The following is a 17,542-nucleotide window of genomic DNA, read 5'->3' on the forward strand; positions in this document are numbered from 1 at the left end:
GTATGCTATTCACAGGGAGCTGCCCTTGCCTGGATAGATGGTCCTCAAAGTAAGCAGACGGTCTCAGGTTATACTTTATTTTTCCATTTGGAGTGTGAATGCAGGCCCTGGGACCATAAGCAGCATCTTGAAGTGTATGGGCAGCTGTTTTGAGCTACAAAACTCACCTCAGAAAACAAGCAGAGGAAGTGGGATGCAAAATACACAACCTGAACCAATAGATCTATAGGTGACTGAGAGCCAATTTCCACATTAATGTGAATACAAGGGTGAGTCCATTTGAAGACAGGTCTCCAACGATTTAATGGGACCCCATGGACAAGCCTGGCAGGAAGACATGTGTGTGTGTGTGTGTGTGTGTGTGTGTGTGTGTGTGTGTGTGTGTGTGTGTGCCTGAAGGCTGGGCTGGGGCTCAGGCTGAGGCTGAGTGCAACCTGCCCTTATGCCTTTTTTGCTGCTCTACCACTTCATCCACAGCTCCACTTCTGGCTTTTTTGTTAATTGATTGGAGATGAGATTCTGATGGACTCTCCTACCATGGCAGGCTTCAACTCTGATCTTCAAATCCCAGCCTCATGAGTAGCTAGTATTAAAGAAGTGAGGCACTGGAACCTGTCAGGAAGCCTCTTAAATAACAGAGCTATTTTTAGGGAGACAGGAAACACCTCAGTCCAAAAGATGGTGTTGAGTTTTCATGTTTTAAAAGAAAAAATGCACTCAATATTGAAGTGTGAAGTAATATTGAAGGAAAGAAGACAGCAAACTTTCATAAATCTGGTGTTGTGAAAGCCCATCAGACATGAGTGTTTCATATAGGAATCAAAATAATATCTATGTGGCAACATTGAGACTCACCCATGTGGTCACGTGAACTGGTTGAAGACCTATCTCAGACCGACTAACCTTCAAAAGTCTGGGATTCTGCTCTGTGGAAGATGTTTCCCAGTCACACTTGTAAGTCTCTTAGTTCTGTTTTTCACACTTCTCATCCCTCATTCTTAGTATTCACCAAGTATCTTTTCCATTGCTGCTCCAGAAGATGCTTTCAATGTCACTGTAAGAAGTGGCACTGTAGCTCAAGTGTTAGAGCGCTCACCTTGAGCTGAAGAGCTGAGGGACAGTGCCCAGGCCCAGAGTTCAAGCCCCACGGCCAACCAAAAAAAAAAAAATCTTTGGGGCTGGGAAGGTGGCTCAGTGGTAGAGCACTTGCCTGGCATGCTCGCGGCCCTGGGTTCGATTCCTCAGCACCACATAAGAAAAAAGCTGGAAGTGGCACTATGGCTCAAGTGGTAGAGCACTAGGCTTGAGCTGAAGAGCTGAGGGACAGCGCCCAGTCCCAGAGTTCAGGCCCCACGACTGGACCCCCCCCCAAAAAGAAAGTAATATCAATGTCACTGTAAGGATTCATCTAATAAGAGAAACTTGTTTGAAGAACTTTAATACTTATATTAATAATATCATTACTAATAAAGAGTATTATTCAAGAACTACTTTAAGATAAATAAAACATGATTCAGAGAAGTTATGTAGTTTGGATATTAAATCTGATAACACACATATATTCCTAGGCCATTACAAATCTGTAGTTACTTCAATCTTACAATACAAATGTTCTTAAGAAAGAAAGTGTTGATAATATAAGCAACCCAGTAGTTGTTGAATGAGATAAATATAGTGAGGACTTCTGTTGAGCTAGTACACACTGATTCTTGCTCTGAAAGCATCACCTATCTGTTCTGAGAGCCAGTCAGGCTTAAGTAGGACACATGCTTCCGGATGACAGACCTGCCTGGCATTCACTGCCTAAGTCCATTCAGGCCCACAGCCCATAGGCAATATAGAACAATCTTCAGAACAGTCATCTTGACTTTAAAGTTCAAGCCTCTAATCCTAGCTCATCAGCAGACTGATGTCTGAGGATTGTGGTTCAAAGTCACCCTGGGCAGCAAAGTCTGGAAGACTCTTATCTCCAGTTAACCACAAAAAAGCCACAGTGGAAGGGATAAACTGAGAGCAAGGGAAGGGGTGTAATTGTCCCCAAAAAATGTATTCATTACCTGACAACTGTTTAATTTAACTGACTTAACTGTTACCCCTCTGAACGTCATATTCCTAATAATATTTTTTTAAGAAAAGGAAAGATGAGTCTGGGAAGGTGGCTCAATGGTAGAGTGCTTTCCTTGCATTCATGAGGCCCTGAATTCAATTCTTCAGTACCATATAAGCAGAAAGAAAGCTGGAAGGCACACTGTGGCTCAAGTGGTAGAGCACTAGCCTTGATCTGAAGAGATGAGGGACAGTGCCCAAGCCCAGAATTCAGGCCCATAACTTACAAAAAAAAATAAAGAAAAGGAAATAAAAAAGGAAGAGTATTGCTGCCAGGCTCAGTGGCCAAGCCTGTAATCCTAGCTATTCATGAGGCTGAGGATCAGTGATTGAAGCCAACTTGGGTAGGAAAGCCTGTATGACTTTTATCTCCAATTATGTACAAAAAAAACCTAGAAGTAGAGTTGTGGCTCCAGTGGTAAAGCAGTAGCCTTGAGGGGAAAAACATAAACTACAGGGATAGTATCCATTTCCTGAGTGCAAGCCCCAGAAAGGCACAGAATAAAAGAAGGAAAGACACTATGAACTTGGTTTATCTGTACCTGAGATGTCCTTGTTAGAGACGATTATGGACTGAAACTCTGAACAGGGCATACTAGGTCTGGCATTTTTTCTGCACAAACTGTGTGCACAACCATCTTAACTCCTTCGCTATTCTATAGTTGCAGGTTGCATTATCTTCTCACCATGGAAGAGGTCCAGTATTTACTTTCCCTAGGGTACCTGCTTCCTTGTCTTCTGCTCTTTATTCATGGACAGCAGTATTTTAACTGAGAATGCAAGGAGGTGGATTGGCAAGGCCTTGAAAAAGAGAATTTGCTAGAAGTGGGTGAGACGGTGGTGATAATGCCCAGGACCAGGTGAGCATTTTGGTGATGATTGGGCATGGTGTGTCATTCTTTATCAATATGCTGAGGGACCATGGGCATGAAGAGGAGGCCTCAATGCCTCCTGGGGTCATTCAGATTACACAGATATAAGCCAGCTAATCTTCCTCTCACTTTCCCAGCATGGAGTTATGGGTCCTGCCTGGAAGGGGACTCATGCCCAAGTATGGACAGCTATCCCCACAACATCCAGTTGTGTCCTCTACATTGTTACTACATTGAGAGCAGTGCAGCACAAATCACATGGAGCATGTCTAAATTATTAAAGGGATGGGAAAGTGGTTCTATGTTATATGGACCAAGACAGACAGAGAACACCATATAAGTTCCCTTTCAGAGACCCTACTTCTGTTCAATGGCCAAGAGAACATACAGGAAAACCTCCAGAAGGAGGAGCTATGTTCCTAACCTGGACCCTTCACTGCATGATTTCCCAAAGCTTATGGATACAATAAAACTAAATCTTTCCAAGATCAGGCACGAAGTCTCTCAGAGACCATTGCCCACATCTGTGAGGAGAGCATAGGAGGTAAAATGGACTGTCAGGGAGGGGAATAGCCACAGAGTGTCTCCGTGACATCTCTGGCATCCAGTATTCAGATAATTAGGGAAAGGTTATGAAAGCCTATTTGGTGTGGATAATGAATCATTGCAGCAGGTGGCACAGAGGATAGGAAAGCTAGTTGAAGAATACATGGGTCCCATCAAGTCCCAAGATGTGCAGATCTACCATCAAGAGAGCTGGACTATATGTTGGCTATGTTACATGATAGCCTTTGCTAATGCCAGGTCTTAGACATGTGTTATACTACAGTGACTCTGCTGTCTACTACCACAAATGCATGTAAGAGAGAGAAACTTGATACAGTTGCTGACGTCACCAAGATCATCCTAAGGAAGAACTTCGTAGACATTATCATCTGATTGTGTGTGGGGTCTGGGGTGGGGGGGGGGTGTATGTGTGGACACTAGAGATTCAACTTTGGGTCTGGACAGTGCCCCTGAGCCTCTTTTGCTCAAGGCTTGTACTATAGCTCTTAAGCCACAGCTCTACTTTCAGCTTTTTTGATATTTTATTGAAGTCTCACAAGTATTTACTTACAAGATAAACTTTAATTATGAGGTGATATGATTTTAAGGATGATATACTACTATGCAAATGCAATAAATAAAAATGGGAGGTAAAAAGACACTCTAGGGAGTATATAGGAAGTTTTATGAAAGCCATGAAAGTATATCTTAAAAAAGTGTTATTAGTGACTTAAACAGCAGTGCTAAATTTTTTGTCCTGTATAAATGAATGAAGTCAGTTATTTCTGTTTAAATGTATAATGTTATTTTTCTCTTTTTACTGTTTGTAATCCATACTATTAATATTAATAGGTGTAGGAGACTCAAGCTGAGCTGTTGAACCTGGAAAAGGTTTGAGAGGTTGGAACATCACCTGAATAGTACTCAGAAAGCTGAGAGCTGACTATGCAAAGGTTAAAACACAGCTCTGTGAAGTAAGCCAGGCCCAAAGAAATATAAGTCCCATGGTTTCCCTTATTTGAAATAACTAGTATATGTCTGAGACAAACAGAAACTGTCAGACAAGTTGATGTTACGTGAAATGAACCCCAAGATAAGGATTCAAATTTTTTTTTTCTTTCTTGAGATTGTTTCCAACATATTTATAAAATGATTTCTTTGTGGCTTTGTATGTACCTCCCCATGGTATTAGCCCTGCTTTCACTGTAGTTGATGTTGGTATAATTTGTGGAAAGGAAGGAAAAAAAAAACAAATTGTTTAAATAGGGATACTGGTGGACCCATTGCAAGAATGAGATGTACAACACGTTATGTCGAAAAGCGAACTTTACAACTTTGGGGGGATGTAGGAAGACCTGGAGGGAGGGGTGGGGGGCGCTACGTGGGGAGGGATGGGAGATGGGAAGGGATAGGAAGGGAAAACAAAGGAGGAGGCAGCAATGCTTGATAAGAAATGTACTCATTATCTTGCCCATGCAATTGTAACTCCTCTGTATGGTATTTTCACAATAAAAAATATATATATATATAAATAGGGTTACAGGTGACCCCATTAAAACAATGAAATGTATAAGATGTTATGTTGAAAAATGAACTTTACAACTTCGGTAGGGGGTGGGGGGAAGGAAGGGGGGTTGAGAGGGGAAGGGATGGTAAGGGGAAACAAAGGAGGAGGCAACAATGCTTGATAAGAAATGTACTCACTATCTTGTCAATGTAATTGTAACTCCTCTGTATGGTATTTTCACAATTTAAAAAAAAAGCACAGCTGTGGAGAGTGTTAAGCTATTGCCCCCTTCCATAGTGCTTTAAAGGCCTTGAAGCCTGGGAGGTAAAAGAATTGACAACTTAACCTAGGAAGCTAGATAAAATAGACCAAATGTCTGGATTTTCTCTAGGTTGCATTCTCCTTTCAAAACAAAAAGGGAACCAGTGTTTCTCACTCACTGTGGTGGCTCTGATTGCCATATAGAAGCTTCATTTTTGCATGTATCCATGGTAACCTTCCCAGTGTGAATCCAAATAAATATGATTGCTTGTATGACCTGGGGCCCAAGTGCCAGTAAGCCTTGGGACCCCAGGTCCTCATTGATTTTTTTTTTCTTTTTCTCTATACCTGTCCGTGTATTTTCTAATTTTCTTCAGCTTGGTATCCTATTGCACTGCCTTGGGTTGCAATTAGCAACAAATATGAATATTCTTGAGTTGTAAAACATAAAGGACTTACAAACTTTCTTATCCCAGATGGCTTCAAACCACAATCCTCAGGTCTAAGCCTTCTGAGTAGGATTACAGGCATAAGCCACTGGCAACCAGCATGCATCTGAAGACTTGATGTCAGTGAGATCTTTCTTGGGGAATGTCTGCACATCTCAGTCCTCCTCAGCTCTGTTCCTTCCTGTTACCCAAACAGAGTCAACACTTTCACTCCTTTATGTTCAAAATCCTTGAGGTTAGTGAACTGACTTGCCTGCCATGTACCTCCTTTCTATAAATACAATAGTGGGTTTTACTCCTTACCATCGATTAACTAAATTAACTGGGATCCATACAAAGGTGACATGTCCTTTTCTGGATTGCACACCGTACATCTATGTTTTACTTTATCTAATAAAGTTAACATAACTTACCTTGTTTGAGGGTTCTTAGTTCCCATATTTCTTCCTTCTCATCCCTCTTTCCCTTGCACAGAGGGAAGAACCATTTGGAATTGTGAACAGTGAGTTTTTAGTCATTTTCTGAAAAGCTTTGCCAATGGATCCTGATTTCCAAGTCCTGAGTAACTGGCCTGTAAAGCCTTGTTCTTTAATCTCTCCTCAGCTGACACAAATGACCATATATATCTAAAAAAGGCTTTGGGAAATGAGTTCAGGTTATCAGTTAGGAATCCTTATTACCTGGTCACTGTGCATAAGTTGTTTTTGTTTTTTTTGTTTTGTTTTGTTTGAATAGTGTACAATTAGTACCAGAATTAGACTTCCAAGTATTTTTTTTTAATTCAAAGCTAGCAGGGTCTCTTATTTGAACCACAGATCAACTTCTGCCCCACACTCTTTATCTTCTGGTGGTAAATAGGACAGAAATTTCCCACAGGAAGCCAAGGGCACTACACAGTATCCTCAAACCTGAGGACTGTGGTTCACAGCCAGCCTGGGCAGGAAAATCAATGAGCCTCCTATTCCCAACTAATCAGCAAAAAGAAGTGGAACTGTGGCTGAAGTGGTAGAGCAGCAACCTTGAGCATAAAAAAAGCTAAGAAAAAGCTAAGAAAAAAAGTTTTAAAAAAGGTAAGTGAAAAACAGATCTAGCACTAAGACAACCACAAAATAAATTTTTTTAAAAAGTGCAAGAGAGCACAAAGAGTCTTAAAAATGATAAAAATTAACAAGAAACTGGTGGCTCACACTTGAAATTCTAGCTACTCAAAACACTGAAATTGAGCATTACTATTCCAAGCCAACCAGGACAGGAAAGCCCATTGTGTGTGTGTGTGTGTGTGTGTGTGTGTGTGTGTATAAGTGTTTGTGTGTGTGTATAAGTGTGTGTGTGTTCCTTTCTGGGATATGATCTACAAGTTTTTGCTTGATCATTTCCAATCTTTTGGAGGTTAATTTGAGATAAGAGTCTCATGAACTTTCCTTGTCTCCTGACAATGAATCGCAATCAGTATAAGTCAGGACCTTGTGGGAGTGTCTATACTTACCTCCTACTAACCACCAAAACCAAAAAATGAACCAAATTGCAACTGTTACTAAAGTTTTAGAGCATTCTATCCTTCAGCAGGATTGGTGAGGCCCTAAAAACAAGACAGAGAACCAACAAATAAATAAATGTATTTGAAGAAGAAAAGAGCCAATTAGTTTTTTATAATATAGACTCATATCTTTAATCCAAGCTGAAATGTAAAGATCACAGTTCGAATCCAGCCTGGGCAGGAAAGTCCAACTAACTTCTTTTTGAGTGTGCTAGACATGGGCTTGAACTTGAGGGTTTTTACTCAAGTTTAAAAATACTACTTCCTGTATCATGTGCTGAATTGGAGATGAGACTGATGGACTTTCTAGCCCAGGCTGGCTTTAATCTGTAATCCTTAGATTTTAGGATACTGTGTAGTGCCTTGGTTCCCATGGGACTCTTATTTACTATTAACCACTAAAAGAAAAATAGAGGCGGAAGTTGAGCTGAGGCTCAAGTAGTAGAGCCTGCTAGCTTTGAAATGAAAAACAAAATACCCAAAACAAAACAAAACAACCCTCAGCGAGAGTCACTAGGCCTTGAATTCAAGCCTCCTCCCCCCCCGCAAAAAAAGACCTCAGGAGTTGAGTTTTTGTTCCTGCTAGCTTTGAGCAAAAAACAAAAGGCCAAAAATCTCATGGACAGTGAAGATGTGTGGCCTAAATATAGAGCCTGCTAGTTTTGATCTAAAAAAAACAAGCCAGGTGCCTCTGGCTCATGCCTGTAATCCTTGCTACTCAGGAAGCTTAGATCTGAGAATCACATTTGGAAGCCAGCCTCGGCTAAAAGGTCCCCTGGTGACTGTTTTTTCCAACTAAGTAGAAGTGGCACTATGTCTGAAAATAGTAGTGTGCCTGCTGTGTCCCTGATGGACAGTTCCTAGGCATTGAGTTCAAGCCCCAAAACTGACAATATCAATAAATTAATTAATTAAATACTGAGCATAAATGAGTAGGCCCTAATAATAAAGGACATGAACTTTGAAAAAGGGGGAAGGGACAATCAAATAAATGAAAAGGTGGAAAGGGAGCATATTAAGGCCTTCTAAATCAAAACTGTAATTCTACCTGCTCAGATTACTGAAAACTGAGGACTTTGGTTCAAGCCAGCCCAGGCAGGAAAGTACAGGAGACATATTTTACTGTGTTCAGTATGGGGGCTTGAACTTGCTATGTTTTGCTCATGGCTACAGGTCTACTTCTTCCAACCTCTAGGTGGTTATTAGAGATAATTTTCTCATTGACTTTCTTGCCCAAGACTGGCATTGAAACATGATTCTCAGATTTCAGTCCTTTCTGTAATGCTCTTGACTTTCTATTGATATTCTAATCTCCTATTAACCACAAAAAAATGCAAAAGTTGAGCTGTGGCTCAAGTAGTGAAACCAGCTACTATTAAGGTAAAAATAAATAAACCTCAAGGAAAGTCATCATGACTTAATTTCAAGACCTAAGAACCACCACTCAATTAAAAAAAAATAGAATCTCAGTCACTGTGACCTGAGTTTAAGCCATAGAAAAAGAGCTGCAAAAAAGAAAAACAGCCTGTAGTTTACCTGTGGTCAAAGTTGTAGGTCATGGTAGTTTCAAGGGAAACAAAAATCTGCATAATAGCTAGTGCCTAATAACAAATGCCAAAAAGAAAGAAATAATAAATAACTGAAAAGGTGAAAGAAGAGGTAATTAAAGATTTGTAAATGTTGACTCACACTTATAATTCTGAATGCTAAGGAAACAGAAATCTGTAGGTCATGGTTCAAAGCCATACTGGACAGGAAAGTCCATGAAACTTGCTTCAGTGTGTTCAGTCGAGGTACTTAAAATTGAAGTGTTTTGCTCAAGGCTACAGCTCTACTATCTTCCACCTATTAGGTTGACTGGAGTTAAGAGGCTCATTGACTTTCCTGCCCAGGCTGACTTTGAACTCTGATCCTCAGATTTCAAGCCTCTCTGTACTGCCCTGGACTACCCATGGAATTCTTGTCTCATATTAATCACTTAAAAAAAGGCAGAAGTTTAGCTGTGGCTCAAGTAGTAGAGCCATCTACCCTTCAGTTAACTAAGTAAATCAATAAAACCTCAGAAAGAGAGGAGACGAATGAGAGTGAAAGATAGAACGTCTTACAATAAGTAAAAGGAAAGAAATGTATATATCACCTGGAAGAAATAATTGTATTGTCAAAGCTTATAGAATTGTATTGTCAAAGCTTATAGAATTCACAAACTTTATCGACCATAATAATGACAATTTGCATTGTGAAGGTTAAAATATGTTTGTGACTTCAACTAACTATCACTATTCCACAATATTCTGAAATAAGAGAAATTTAGGTAATCACCTAATCTCAATAATAGTAAAAATCTCAGAAAGAGTCACCAGGCCTTAATTTCAAGCCCTAACACCAACGTGCCTAACTCCGGCCAAACACACACACACACACACACACACACACACACAGAGCAGGAGCTGAGTTCTCACGCTTGGAGCAGAAGCCAAATGAAACAAAAAGTAGACTGTAGTAGACCTATGGCTTAAGTAATAAAGCAAGCTGCTTTTAAGAGAAAAGAAAAGAAAACTTGAGTATGAAGGCAAGGCCCTAAGCCCCTGACTCTTCCCAGAATGGAAATCAGTCATGGAATCCAACAGAACGTGCCCCTTCAGTTCTAGGCCCTCTTATCAAAAATAGATGGTAGGCTTGTTCTTGGCTTCTGGCACAAGTACCTTGTGTAGAGGAAGCCCCTCCTCTTGCTTCCTGGATCCCAGGGTTCAGCCTCTCTTGTGAGTCAGGGTGGGAGGTGGATGGCGGTGTGGCAAGAGGTTCCAAATAGAGTGGCAGCTGTGCTAATTGACTTGAGGCTGACAGCTGGATGCCAGGGCTAAGTGATAACAGGTAGCTATCTCTGATTACCCAGCAGTAGGCAGACTGAGTTGGAGCACCTGCTGGCTCTGCCTATCAAGTCCACCCCATCTCCTCTGCCCCGTAACAACCAGAGGTTTAAATGGGGATCTGAGTTGGCTGTGTCAGATTCCTGCTCCCCAGCCCTACCTGTTTTCCTCTGTGTACACCACTGCTGAGGACACGCATCCAACTGCTTTGCAGCCCTACACCGTGAGGGAGATCGTGTACATACAGGCAAGCCACTGTGGCAACCAGATTGGCGCAAAGGGGAGCATGACACTGGCCTAGGATCCTAGTCTCAAATTTAGGGGGATGAGGAGGAAGAGGACGGGGTTGGAGGGTGCAGGTGGTGGTGGTCATGTCTTGGCTGAGGTAGGTGGGGCTCCATAGTAGTCCCTAACATCCTAGAAATCAAGTCCACCAGATAGTTTCCCCAATTTCCCTAATTTGTGTGGCCCAGGTGGGTGTGGTTTTTTAAGCAAGTCTGGGGTGGTTTCAAATCCCTTGCATGTCTTAGTCTTACCTGAGACTCAAGTCATTGTACTTAGATTCCTGGGAATAGACTAATGCATTTTTGGTCTGATTTGAAAGAAAGGAGTGCAGTGTCTTTGAGCTGACAGATACAGAGGATTCCCTTTTTGTCAACTGATGAGTATTAGATAATTGAGAACAGTTCATCCACCTTAATGCAAATTTCTCTGAGTTTTCATGCCCTATCTCAGTTCCCTTAAGTTGGGTGTTTTCTAAATCCGTGGTTGTCGGTGTATGCTCTGAGGACCCTTGGGGTCCTGGAGACCCTTCTAGCTGAGTCTTCAAGTTACTGCTTTGGCAATTTCATGTCCATATAAGGCCAGGTTCTCATCATAGAATCCAAACAGAATATGGTATCCCGTAAGATGGAATAAACATAGGAGAACCCAGATGTCTTCTATTCAGCCAGATAGCAAAGAGATTAACAAAACTAAAATACCATCAATTTTTGTGCTTTTTTTAATTTAAAAAATTAATTTTTTTACAAAAATATTTGTGTCAACAGGACTTGGGTTTCTTATAGTTATTTTAAAATCCATTGTTTGGACAGTTAACATTCTAGGCCATAATACACTTCTAGTTCCATCTCAGTTTGGGGAAATGCTAAGCGATGAGCACAACATTGACTGCACTGGCAACTATTATGTAGACAGCAGCTTACAGCTGCAGAGAATCGAGGTATATTACAACGAGGCAGCTAGTGAGTGTCTCCTGTCTGGCTTCCAATACTGTGGCAGAATAGGTCCCTGGGGAATACTAATGAAAAGGAAGAAGTTTCTGCCTTTCTTAGGGTGGTATTGTAGTTCGAATTTGGGGCCTCAATCTTGTAAGTCAAGTGCTGTATCCACCTGATCCACCTGAGCCCCTCCACCATATATTTTGTTTTAATTTTTGAGTATACACTTGTGAATTTCCTCAGGAAAGCCTTTTACTGAATTCCCCCTACCTGTACTTGCTGACTAGCCACACCTGGATTTTTTTTTTTTTTTGTCACGGGGCTTCAACTCTGGGCATAGGCATTGTCCTTCATCTCTTCAATCTTTCTTTTCCTTTTATTACCAAGGGTTCCTTTTTTTAGAACTCTCTGGGCCTCTGGGATAACTTTATCTAGCTTAGTTTAATTCATTAATTCTGCTTGTTGTAACATATTTGGAAATTTTAAGTTTTTATGTTTACTATGCGTGAGCCGCAAAACCGCTTGTGAAGTTGTAGGAGTTTTTGGAGGCAGCGTCACATCAGATGATTGATTGGGGCATCGCCCACATTTAATCTTTGGTCCTAGTCTTTATTATTTAGAGAAGTCATCTCTATTGGACTGGAAAGAAACAACATGCTCTGTTCACGGATCAATAGAAAAATAGTCAAAACGAGAATAAAAGCAATGAATGTACAGCCAAGAAGAATATAGTAAGAATAAAGGTAGAGGCTATAAAGGTGCCGCCAAGTGTATGGGAAGCCTTGAACCAACACCCTCTTCCTGCAGGCATGCTTCCTTAAAGCTCTTTGTCTAAGGCGATCTCATGCAGACTCCGCCGGAGGTGGCATGACACCAACTATTTCAGGTAGTTTCTTGGAAATGAGAGTCTCCCAGAATTTCCTGCCCCAGCTGGCTTCAATCTGCGATCCTAAGATCTCAGACTTTTGAGTAGCTAGGATTTCACCCTTCAGCAACCAGAGCCCAGTTGCATTGCCCTCTTTAAAATACAGATTAAATTTCTAAAAAAAAATTTTGAAATTGAAAATTTTAAAATTTTAAAGAGGGATGTTCAGTCACTAATATATATGTGAATAGTCCAAATCATAAAGCATAAATAAAGTGTCTTACCCTGAAATCTATAACACTTCTGGACTTCAGCATTTTGAATATGAATACTTAGCCAACAATAAATTCTTTTTAAGGTTTTTAAAGTAAAAAACATTGTTGTGATGTAGAAAAACCCAATAATAATGTGTAAACACTGCTTTTAAGTGATATATATTGTCTTTCCTAATACAAACAACCTTACTGAAGTCTACAGAGTAGATTGTCAGTTTTTGTAACTGTCAATGTGAAATTCATTTAATTTTATATAAAGAGTTTCCATTCTACATCATTGTATACAAACAGAATTGTAGATAATTGGTTTTCCTGTGTAATAAACCAATGAAAAAGTGCAAACAAAAGGACAGAGCTATTTAATGTATTTGAGTTTTATAGATCTACATTTGGGGATGTCCTCACCTTGGTATTTTGTGTTGATATTGCTTAAGTAAGATATAAGACTTTAATCTTGTGGTTCCTTCGTTGAGAGTCGTTGTGTGGAATTGTGTCACTGCTATGAACAGTATTTTATGTTGTGTCTTTATTAGATCCTGTATATCAGGCAGGATGGCCAGTTTTCTTCATGTCATTGTTTAGGAAGGGGGCAGTCTCAAACTCATGTTTATATCATTTTAACTGATATCCCTTTTGAAAAATCAGGTTAAATGGCAAATTGCAAGTAATTGCCCAAGGTTGCTCTGAGTATTTGAATACAGGGAAATGTGCTATTTGGTAACAATTATTGAAAAATTATAACACAAGAAATATGAATTTTATGTATTTTCCCCAGGAAAGCATTATACTTGAATTTCCCCTACATCTACTTGCTGAAGAGCCACACCTGGCTCTTTTGTTTTATTTGTTTGCTTTTTTGTCGGCAGTGGCACTTAAACTCTGGGCCTATGCACTGTGCCCCAACTCTTCTGTTCAAGACAAGCAGCCCTACCACTTAAGCCACAGTGCCATTTCTGGTTTTCTATCAGTTTATTGGAGATAAGAGTCTCACAGACTTTCCTGCCCACGCTGGCTTTGAACAGTGATGATCTCCAACTCCACAGTTGCTAAGATTATAGGCATGAGCCACTGGTGCTCTGCACCTAGCTACTTTTAATTGGGGAAGGGAAGGGATAGTGGGAGAACAACAAAGGAGTGGGTAACAATGCTCGACAATAAATGTTCTCATTTCCTTACTCATGTAACTGTAACTCCTCTATACAGCACCTTTACAATAAAAATAAAATTAACAAAAAAGAGAAAGCTTCTTGCTGATAGGCAATGATGACTCACACCAATAATCCTAGCTACTCAGGAGGCTGAGAAATGAGAATCATCGTTCAAATCCAGCCTGGGCAGGAAAGTCCCTGAGAACCTTATCTACAATAAAAAACTCAGAAAACTAAAAGTTAGACTGTAGCTCAAGTGATAGAGTGCTAGCCTTGAGCTGAAGAGCTGAGGGACAGTGCCCAGGCCCAGAGTTCAAGCCCCACCATGAACAACAACAACAACAAAAAGGTGTTGTCATCTTTCTTTTGCCCCATTAGACTCAAAGCCTGATGCTCATCTTTGCCTCCTGAGTAGCTGAGATTTCAGCCACCATGCCCAAAGCAAAGGAATAAAATGCATGGAAATAGACAACTGCAAACGTCCTTAAAGTTGCTGAAGCCTCTTGTATGGTGATTCATTCTCAAGATATCTTTTCTGTTTCCATGTCAGAAATGCTGTAATTTATATAATGAATGCTGAGAGCCACTTAGAATCATAAGCTCTGCTCCTAAGTTCCTTGTCAAGTATAGGCCCAAGTCAACTCTTGTTCCCACAGGCAACAAATATGTTCCTCGGGCCATCATGGTGGACCTAGAGCCTGGCACCTTAGACTTAGTAGGATCGGAACCATAGAGTTTCAGACCAGACACTTCATATTTAGTACGTCAGCATGGTCCATAGAAGATGGCTAACAGGCACCCCTCCTTCGTAACATCCAGACACTCCAGTTCCCAGAGCTGAGCTGAGCCTTTATTCATCTAGATATCATCCTCACCTAACCCACCTATTTCAGTCCACGGGAGTCATGTCCCTGTCCACTCAATCAGCACAGATAAATACCAGTCTGCATACAGCCTCTGAAGGGAATGAACAGCGAGCAGGGAACGCCTCCAACAAGGTTTCAGCATTGCTGGCCCTTTCAAATACCTGGCAATAACAGGGAACCATTTCAGGACACCAGAAATCAAAGCACAGCTATGTGTGAGCAAGGTGCAGACAAGTGCCTGCAGCTTAGCTTCCCTCTGACCATTCTGTTCTCCTGTTCCTCCTGTGAAAGTAAGTACTTTTCCAGTATTGAGGCAGGCTCTGTTCATTTTTTTTGGTGGGTCGTGGGGCTTGAACTCTGGGCCTGAGCACTGTACCTCAGCTCTTCAGCTCAAAGCAAGCACTCTACCGCTTGAACCACAGCATCCCTTCTGGCTTTTTCTGTTTATGTGGTGTCGAGGAATCGATCCCAGGGCCTTGTGCATGTGAGGCAAGCACTCTACCACTAAGACCCCTTCCCATCACCAGGCTCTGTTCATTTTTAGAAGTACGTGGTTTGGGTTAAAATGTATCTTCCTCCACATTGTCTTTACTTTCTTTAGAACCTGGTTGATTTGTAGGGTCCCAGATACATTGAAAACATTTCCTGGGGGCTAGGAAGGTGGCTCAGCAGTACCGTGCTTGCCTTGCATGCATGAGGCCCTGGGTTCGATTCCTCAGCACCATATAATCAGGAAAAAAAGCCAGAAGTGGTGCTGTGGCTTAAGTGGTAGAGCACTAGCCTTGAGCTGAAGAGCTGAGGGACAGCGCCCAGGCCCAGAGTTCAGGCCCACGACTGGACCCCAAAAAAGAAAACATTTCCTTTATTTCACCAGTGTATCTAAAATAATAGCCAAAGTTGCTCAGAGGAGCCTATAGTCTTCACAATACATATAGCAAAGTCATTATTCCTGGAGTATGTGTCTCATCATGTCTTTGTGTCTGATAGGCCAGAACAGAGCAGGCAATAACTGGGCCAAGGGCCACTACACAGAGGGAACCGAGCTGGTGGAGTCAGTGCTGGAAGTGGTGAGCAGAAAGGTGTGTCTGTCTCCAGGGTTTCTAGCTGGCCTACTCCCTGGGAGGTGGCACCAGGTCAGGCATGGGCACCCTGATTCTCAACAAGATCCGAGAGGAGTTCCCAGACAGCATCATGAACACCTTCAGTGTCATGCCCTTGCCCAAGATGTTGGACACTGGCACCTTAGACTCAGTGAGATTGGAACCATTTGGCCAGAGTTTCAGACCAGACAACTTCATATTTGATATGTCATCATAGTCCATGGGAGATGGCTAATGGGCACCCCTCCTCCCTAACATCCAGACACTCTAGTTCCCAGTGCTGGGCTGAGCCTTTATCCACCTAACCCTATCATCCTCACCTAACCCTACAACACCATCTTGTCTGTCCACCAGTTGGAAAATGCAGACGAAACGTTCTGCATTGACAACAAGGCCCTGTATGACATCTGCTTTTGCACCCTGAAGCTGCCCATGCCCACCTATGGAGACCTGAACCACCTGGTGTTGGCTACCATGATCAAGGTCACCACCTGCCTGCGCTTCCCTGCCAAGCTGAATGCAGACCTGCACAAGCTGGCTGTGAACACGGTGTCCTTGCCCTGCCTGCGCTTCTTCATGCCTGGCCTTGCACCCCTGACTAGCCGTGCCAGCCAGCAGTACAATGCTCTCTCAGTGCCCAAGCTCACCCAGCAGATGTTTACACCAAGAACACGATGGTCACCTGTGATCCCCGCCATGGCTTCTACCTGACAGCGGCTGCCATCTTCCAAGGCCGCATGTCCATGAAGGAGGTGGATGAGCAGATGCTCAACTTGCAGAACAAGAATAGCAGCTACTTTGCAGAATGGATCCCCAACAACGTGAAGACACTTGTGTGTGACATCCCCACACATGGCCTCACGATGTTGGCCACATTCATTGGCAACAACACGGCCATCCAGGAACCCTTCAAGCACACCTCAGAGCAGTTCAGTGCCATGTTGCAGCACATGGCATTCTTGCACTGGTATACAGGTGAGGGCATGGATGAGATGGAGTTCACTGAGGTTGAAAGCAACATCAATGACCCGGTGTCCAAGTACCAGCAAATCAAAGATGCCACTGCTGATGAACAGGGGGAATTTGAAGAAGTCTTGTGGAAGAAGAGGTTTAAGACTTCCCATTGCTAGCAGTGCAACAGGAATGCCAGAGCCTGCCTACTGCTTCTCAAATAAATGGTGCTTTCCTGAGCTACTGTTGTCCTGCAGTGGGACCTTGCTATGTATCATCATGCTCAGCCTTCTCTGTCAGGAACTCACTGACAGTGAATGTAAAAATGCAGATTTCTTTTAAATATGATTGTTTTAAAACCCTATTTGTATAAATAAAGAAGTATACATTTTATACCCTGAGCCCTTATTCTTCTTTAGAATCCTTTTTATTCTTTCAGTGTATTTGAAATATAAATTTGGCCAGAAGGATTTAATCTTAGCAATATAGGACTGGTGCTCAAGAGGAGTATTAAATTCATGGTTTTTCTGCTATTTTGAAGAGGAGGATGACAAGTGCCAATGTTGTTGTTTTTCCCCCTGGCCCAGTTTTATAGTTTTCAATCTCTCAAAAGCATGCAAGTAGCAAAAAAGCAGTTTGACGAGAAAGAAAACTAGATCCAGATGCTACTTCTCCTTCAGACAATCAAAGGTTCTTGTCTCATGTCCCATCAGAGGGATTTCAGTCACATTCCCCAGAAACAGTATCAGGAACACTGATCCCTGTGTTTAGAGTTCAGTTGGCAATGAAGCAGCACTCACAGGATGAGTGCAAGTTCCTGGTTGCCAGGGTAGTTTCTCAAGGTGTCTGGCAGCTTTAAGTACAGAAGTGATTCTAGCTGTTTGAGGGAGTGAGAGGCTGAGAAGCTGACCAGTCCCATAGTGTATCAAGAACTGCTTGACACAGTACTTCCAAGTCAAGGAGAGGAGGGGA

General features: G+C 41.9%; 1 pseudogene; it reads left to right on the top strand.

The window, feature by feature from the left end:
- Positions 1-17,542, top strand: part of LOC122127784 — a 92,194-nt pseudogene that overhangs the window by 58,780 nt on the left and 15,872 nt on the right.

The sequence above is a fragment of the Dipodomys spectabilis genome, unplaced genomic scaffold (assembly GCF_019054845.1).
Source record: "Dipodomys spectabilis isolate Male_0828 unplaced genomic scaffold, ASM1905484v1 ptg000312l, whole genome shotgun sequence".
NCBI classification, from domain to species: Eukaryota; Metazoa; Chordata; class Mammalia; order Rodentia; family Heteromyidae; genus Dipodomys; species Dipodomys spectabilis.